The sequence below is a fragment of the Stegodyphus dumicola genome, chromosome 12, assembly GCF_044657685.1.
Source record: "Stegodyphus dumicola isolate Sdum_Otavi_A_Nest chromosome 12, ASM4465768v1".
Classification (NCBI taxonomy): domain Eukaryota; kingdom Metazoa; phylum Arthropoda; class Arachnida; order Araneae; family Eresidae; genus Stegodyphus; species Stegodyphus dumicola.
The window spans coordinates 53,730,558-53,738,076 of record NC_140779.1 but is presented as its reverse complement, the minus strand read 5'-3'; the positions used below and the strand labels follow the sequence as shown (position 1 = coordinate 53,738,076).

At 29.9% G+C, this 7,519-nt stretch overlaps 1 long non-coding RNA gene across 1 annotated transcript in view; it reads right to left on the bottom strand.

Annotated features, from left to right (window-relative positions):
• Positions 1 to 299: 299 nt before the first annotated feature.
• Positions 300 to 7,519, bottom strand: part of LOC146993566 (uncharacterized) — a 117,141-nt gene continuing 109,921 nt past the window's right edge. The window contains exons 4-5 of the long non-coding RNA XR_015044331.1: positions 6,926 to 7,005; positions 300 to 2,695 (exon numbers count right to left, since the gene is read on the bottom strand). This is a non-coding gene — a long non-coding RNA (uncharacterized LOC146993566). The remainder of the gene's footprint in view (positions 2,696 to 6,925; positions 7,006 to 7,519) is intronic.

Genomic DNA, 7,519 nt, shown 5'->3' with positions numbered 1-7,519 from the left:
TTGAACATTTTACATTTATTTCTTAAATTTAAAAGCAGAATTTAACGTTCTACGAAAAGAAGAATCACATTATTATTGCACCATAAGAAATGAAAATAAGAGCTCGTATATTAATTGCTAAATATTTGTAAATATTTTTTTTAAATCATCAACTATTAACTCTAAAAACTATATTACGTTGAGAAGGCGATATTACGAATTTTCCAGTAAACTATGAAATATACAAAAGGATCTTTTTTTTAAAAAAAAGAAAATAAGTTTTGAAAATTATATTAGTAATTTTGCAGCAGATCTGATTAACAGGTTCATGTAATTGCCCTTATAATTAAAGATCTTGGAAAAGGAAGAGATAATGATATCAGCATCAGGGCATTTTGTATCATGCTACTTATGCCGGTGACGTGCACTTTTACTGTAGTTTTGAGTCAGAAAGGAAAATACTGGATTTTTAGCCCAAAATTGTGCTAGGTTCGGACCTAGCACCCTACTTTTTATAGCTTCTTAAATATTTCTGCAACTCTTCATAACTTGCTTTTGTCGCATAAAAACATAAAGAATGAACATTAAAGACCTCCTTTAGAAAAACTGAGTCTAGGTCTCATAGCAGATATTTATAAGCTCTGATTAGAATTCAACTTAAGCCATTTTACACTCAGAATAGATCGCTGGTAAACATTGATCGAAGGCTGAATACGTTTATATTATAAAGTATTATCGAAAAGCACGTAAAAAGGAATTTACATAACTGTCCATTAAGAAGGAGCATATACCTTTTGTTCATCAATTTAAAATATTCATTCAATTGTTACTGAATTGTATAAATCTTTAGTGATAACAAACCTAAATTATATTATTTTGCAAGTTGTATCATTATTGACACAAATGCCACAATTTTTTTTTTTTTTTTTTTTTTTTTTTTTTCCCAAACTGGTACGATTTTTTTCGAAAATCAATTACAAGAACCACTGCCGAAAAATAGACTCCTGAAACATCGATAACTCGCTATTAGTTTCCATTCCCATAACAATCCAAAATACTGAGCACATGCTTTAGAATCTAATGCAAGAAAAACATTCCGATTTCTTTGAGAAACCAATGTGCCTTTTAATTTGTCTTGTCAATCAAAATAGATATGAATATCCCAACAATTATTTATGAAGCGTAATTCAAATGGGCACAAGAAATCATCTGAAAGGTGGAAATGTAAATCGCTTCTTTAGAAATCTGTCTCTAATTGACAGAAATATGACAGATTGGCTATGAAAATAGTCAACGCCCAGAGATAAGCTACTTTTTTACTATGTGTATATAATAATTTGAAAAATCTAATTAGTGAACATTAAACCTTCGATAAAAAATTGTATTTTTTTAAATCATTAACGTTAGGAAACTAATAATGTTAATCTGCTATTAATACATGTTGGAAAAAAAGGTAAAATCTCCCACAGATAGTAATACATTAATTTTTAACCAGGTTTAGGTAATCATTATTTATTTATTTTTTAGGTAACAGCACTCAATTTAATTGTTTATTTGATAATTTCTTTTCCCAGCATTTTATCACAAGTTCAAACTTAAAAATAGGATTTTATTAGCGCCATCTAAAAAATAACTAACTAAAATCAGTAGATCGCATACTACATGATTACTCAAGTTTATGATGCGTAAATCTTTAATATTAAAGCTATACATATAAACTACATGGATGTATTAGTTTTTGGCCATGAACTTTAACTAAAGCTGCATTAACTTCCGGCCATGAAATTTCGAAATATACTACTGTAACTTTCCTATAATGTAAGTTAACATAGCGTGTTTTCTTACCTGTATCGCTTCTACACACAGTTTCCCATTGCAAGTAAAATAAAATAAATGATAAGTAAAAAGCAGATACATATGTAACCAATTTAAAAGTAAGAAACAAATGTTATTCATTGGATGCAAAAATAATGTCTGCTGTTTAATTACGCTAGAACTAAGTAAGAACTGTAATAATTAAGTATTAATTATGTAATTACAATTTGCTCATTATTAGATACCTGGAAAAATATATGTGCAGTTTGTGTCTTTCTTTAAATAACAAAATATAATAATATCGTTCATTGGTTTAAGTCATACTATCTATAATACATACAAAAAATTAATTATGCAAAATTCAGTATATATTTATAAAACATTAAGTACGCAGATAAAAATTAAAACCTTTAAGAATTAAAATACACAATTTATAGTTCTTATAAAAATATAATAACATTTTAGAATGCACAACTTAATGTTATAAGTACAACATAAATGCTAAAAGCTAATAAGTTGTCATATATATACATATTAATAACATACCAGGAAAAGCCATTTGAAAACGATGTACAAAACCATTCTACCATAAAGACAAAAATTGAATTAAAATAAACACTTCAAGCATAGCAAAAAAAAAAAATCACAATGCGTGAATCCGAATTTGTTGACAGTCGTCTCCAGAGCTAAGTGGATCTCCACGTGACACATTCAGACAGCAGTGACGCGAACAATAAAATCACTTCTATGGTGTCAAGTCATAAACTTCCCGTGAAGAATAATTACCAAGTGATGACGCGAAATGTGTTCAAAATGCCACTCTTCAGCCAATCGCGTTGGTGTATCTGGGAGGAGTTTATATGTCCCATGTTGACCCCAAGTTGACCATTCCATCAAATACCTGAAAAAGAAACAAGAAAAGTGAGTCTTGAATGTTAACAGTGTCTTAACACATAAACGTTTCTTTACTTCAAGAGCTATAATTTGTTTTCGTAAAAGACGTTGTTGGTTTCATTGCACTTTAACGATTTATTACGGTGATAAAATTTTTATTATGGGTTAAGAGAGGCTCTAAAACCTTCCTTTTGCAACCTCACTGCAAGGACATACATACATACATTTCTCTTTATAACAGAGCTTTGTTTTTCACTATTCGTATCAAAACTATTTTAAAATTTAACAAGAATATGTTTCTTTGAAGAAGTTTCAAAAAGTCAAATACTGTCGTTCGAGGTTAAGTCTATTCGCCTTTGCGTTAAGTTCCGACTTCGTTCTCCACAGCCGTAATTCCTTGGTTATGGCCCTTTTAAACGACACTTAAACGATTTATCTTGTCAATAAAAATTTTACTATATATTAAAATATAGGACACTCAGAAGTGCGCTAACAGTTTTGAGGGGCACCGATTTTCGAGATTAACAGTTTTGTTCGTCGCTAGAAACTTGCCTCACCAAGATATGATTCAGAAGTTTTAGGTGTATGTAAAATAGTCTGAATTATGCTTGGGGTTGTATTCTTTGCGCAATATTATTTTTCTTTATAAATAATGAGTACAAAGAAGCATTTCTAAGCAAATAAAAGCAGTCTGTGTAGTTGCGATCTTTCAGTTCTGTCTGTACGAGTATTGGCATCGAACGCAATCAATGCAGCTGTTCTAATTATTCTACAGATATTTTCTCTGTTATTTCTTTTTGGCAAACGTCTGAGAGATTAAAATTATTCTAAACTATCTTCGTTTACTTTTGTGATATTTATATCTTAAAAATTTATTGTTCTTCATAAAATGGCTTTTAATGGAAAAATTTTTATAAGTGGTTCTTTTATTCTTGAATTCGATATAGTGATATAACTCAGTAAACAAATTTCAAACATTATATTAAAGGGAAACTTCAATTGCTCTTCGGATGAGAAAAAATTCAAAATTCTTTTTAATTCCCTGTTTCTTTAATCACGAATTAAAGCAATAACAAGAAAGGATTGCTTTCGGATTATTTAGATTATAGCAAAGAATTCGAAATTATCAGAAAGATTTAGCTTTTTTAATACTATTGTATTTGTTAGATATTGTTTCCAATAAAACATTGCCTCTTTTGTTATTATTGTTTGTTTTATTATTTGTTTATTCATATAATTCAGTCGCCTCATAGAATACCGAGTTATTTTATAAAATAACTCATCAAGTCAGTTATAAAATAGCTGATCAAGTATATAATGAATTAATAATTCCCCACTTTAACAAGTTCGTTCATAAGATGTCCTGTTAAAGTATAAAATAAGAAACTTAACTGAATTATACAGCATACAAATTGTAACTTATACAAATACACAAATTATTTGATACAACAGGGATTACTAAAATGGCACTTTGGATTGCATAGATCATTATTTTAAGAACAAATACATATTTTGCAGACACACTATGCTTTACATGAAAACTTTTTGTGTCTAAGTTTTGATCGGTAGGCACATATTAATTAATATAATAATTACCAAGTGATGACGCGATTTCCGGATTGGCGTGACCACCAAAGCGATTTCCTGATTGGCGTGTATACCAGGCGCTTCTTCTATCTTAATTGTTTTTTTTTTTTTTTTTACAGATGTTGATCTGAGATCCGGAATGTAGCTATTTAATGCAACCGTTAAAAAAAATTTCTTCAGTTATTTTCATGACAACAGCTAAAATAGATCTGCCGTCACCCCTTCCTCTGTCATTTTCAAGTATTTGGACTCAGAGCCCTCCGAATGAGGATTATCTGACATTAATTTCATCATCTTACCTTAAATTTCGAAACATTCTATTTAGAGCTTTCTCTTTCGCTATGAAAATTCAGTTCATTAAAATACAATTTGCAATCATCACTACCACCCTTTGTGATGTTTCCATTGTACTTGCTGTCATCCTCTTTCTAGAAGTTGAAACTGAAATTTATGTATTTTCTATTAATTTTTGCCATCTATTTATGATATCATTGTTTCATTTATTGTTATTTTAGATTCTTATTAGTCCAAAGGGACAGTAGCTCAGAAGGGCTATTAGTCTCAAAAGAGCCTTTTGTGGCGTTTTACTACTCACTAATCACTTTTTACATTGTTACCACCAATTATCGCCCTGTATTATATTATATAGAAATTAAGTAATGAGGTATCTGCATGAATGTATGTATATTTCTCACATTGTGAAAAAAACGACGGCAGCTAGAGCCATCAACTTTTGTATAACGTAATCCTCCATCCGAACATGGGCAACTGGAAGCCCGAATTTCGAATTACAAATTTGTTTTATTATCGATTTCATATTTTGTAAAACTTTAACGAATTTTTTATTAACAAACTGAACGATTTCAAAGCGAGAAATAGCAACACTGTACGGGAGGGGAAAAGTATCTCCAGCGAGCGAGACTGTGTCGAAAATACGAGGGAAACCGATCCGCCTAGTCTTGAAAAAGACCAAATGATCATGTCTAGGTCGAGCGAGATTGTGTATCGGAAATTCCAAAGATATGCTCTTTTTAAATATTTTATGATATTACTATTGAATTGAATTTTATGGTTTAAGTGCGAAGAAAATGATAGTTAATAAATAAAGGTAACACACAAAATGTTAAAAAAAAAAAAGGGCCAAGTTCCTTTGGCGTAATATAAAATCAGAAAGCGTTTGGACTTTTATTATATTTTTTATTTTATTCTTATGCTATCTCAAGTTTACATTAAGAAGCTGAAAACTTTCAAAAATATTTCCTGTAAAAATTAATAGTAGCTGCTTCTTTACTTTACATCATTTCGGTTTTCCGAAGATTTCAAGGAATGCCGTGCTCGTAAAGAGACGAGAGCCTGTGTTTACATGTCATGAAATGCATTATTGTCAATGATTCAAACACTTATACTGCATGTTCTGAACTATATTTTTCAACTTCTTTAAAATTTCAACGTCTAGAAGCTTAGATTAGCTGTTATCTGCGTATTTTTAGGAGTTTTAGTTTATTGAAGTTAATGAAGAATGTTCATTTTTATCAGTGATAACAACTTTTTTTTTCATCCAAGTTACTGAATTTTCGTTAATAAGTCTTTTTTTCCACATATTGAAGTAATCAATGTACTAGAGTTACTGGCATGAAAATTAAAATTAAAATTATGCAGGGTATGTTTGGAATAGTTCGCATACGCAGTAAAAAACGTAGGTGTCAAGTAGCAATAAAGTTTTTTTTTCCTTCATTTTGTATTTCGTTTATCACTAAAAATGTGTTTTTTGCGATAACAATTTCGATAAAACAAAATAATTTAGTATTAAAAAATATAAAGTTTATGTACAAGTATCTATGGAGAAATTTCATGAAATGCTTCATAGAAAAATAGCTACACTTATAGCTTCTGAATGAACTTTAATGGATCTAAAAATCTTTGCAAATGCAATCTACAAAATAATTAGTTTACTTCATTTATATTTGTATATATAATACTATCATAAATACGACTTCAGCAAGGTTTTCCTACCAGAATATTTGTTTATATTCTCAGGTACAAAATTGTAAACATAAGTGACACTTTACAACTGATAAAATGGTTTTAAAATTTAATTAAAGGTAAGGATAAGCAATAAAAATACAACGTATTACCAAGCTTAAAACTGTGAAGCCTGAGAAGCTCTGCTTGAGAATCATTAAGTGTATTTAATGGTGGTAAATGTTATACTCCGCTGGAGATCAAAATGTTTTTTTCCCTTACAGTGTTGCCACTGCACGCTATAAAATCACTGAGTGTATTAATCAAAAATTCGTTAAAGTTTTACAAAATATGAAATGTACAATAAAACAAATTCGAAATTCGGGCTTTCAGGCGTCCATATTCCGATGAAGGACTACGTTATTCATATTTGATGGCTCTAGGTACAGTTGTTTTTTCACGAAGCGAAAAACATGCATACATTCATGCAGATTCTTCATTATTTAATTTCTTTAAATACAAACACAAGACGATAATATTTGGTAGCAACAAATTGAAAAATAATTCAGATTTTTATAGTGATTCAACGCAAAATCCCGTTTTCAGACTAGTAGCCCTTCTGGGCTAGCGCTTCTTTGGGTTAAAAAGAGAAAAGTGCAGGAGAGTAGTATAAAAAACTTTTTTTTACAGATTGTCTTGAAAGAAACGTTGTTAGCATGGTTCTTTGTTTTTCTCATCAGAAACGCTCTGTTGGGCCAATTGATTAACCTAAAAAATGAGAAAATTCATAACATGAGTTATCAAATGAATCATAAAAATACAAAATGATTAATTCCTACAGAGTAATGTATCAGACGATACTAAGTGCCAACAATAAAACACTGGTGTGGAATTATCGAAGTAAAATTACAGTAAATAAAGAAATAAATAAAATCTGATCTTTAACAATCGACTAAAAGGTTTTGTTACCGTTTTTTACACTTCCCTGAGCTTGCGATCTACCAATCTGCTGTTGTACTTACTTCTGCTAACCACACCTTTTTTTCTTGTCTTTTCAGCTTTATTATTAATATTGTTTTCTTGCCCTTACGTTATATATAGTTCAACGGCAAAACCACAAAAATTTAAAAAGGAGCATATATTTAGAATTCCCGATGCAGTTTTAAGTATCGGCATGCAATTTTCTATTCCCCCCCCAAGTCTTTTCCCTGTTCATCAAATTAATATTTAGTTTCCTCAGTAAGACAGTTCACAATTTTTTTATTTATTTATTTATTTATTT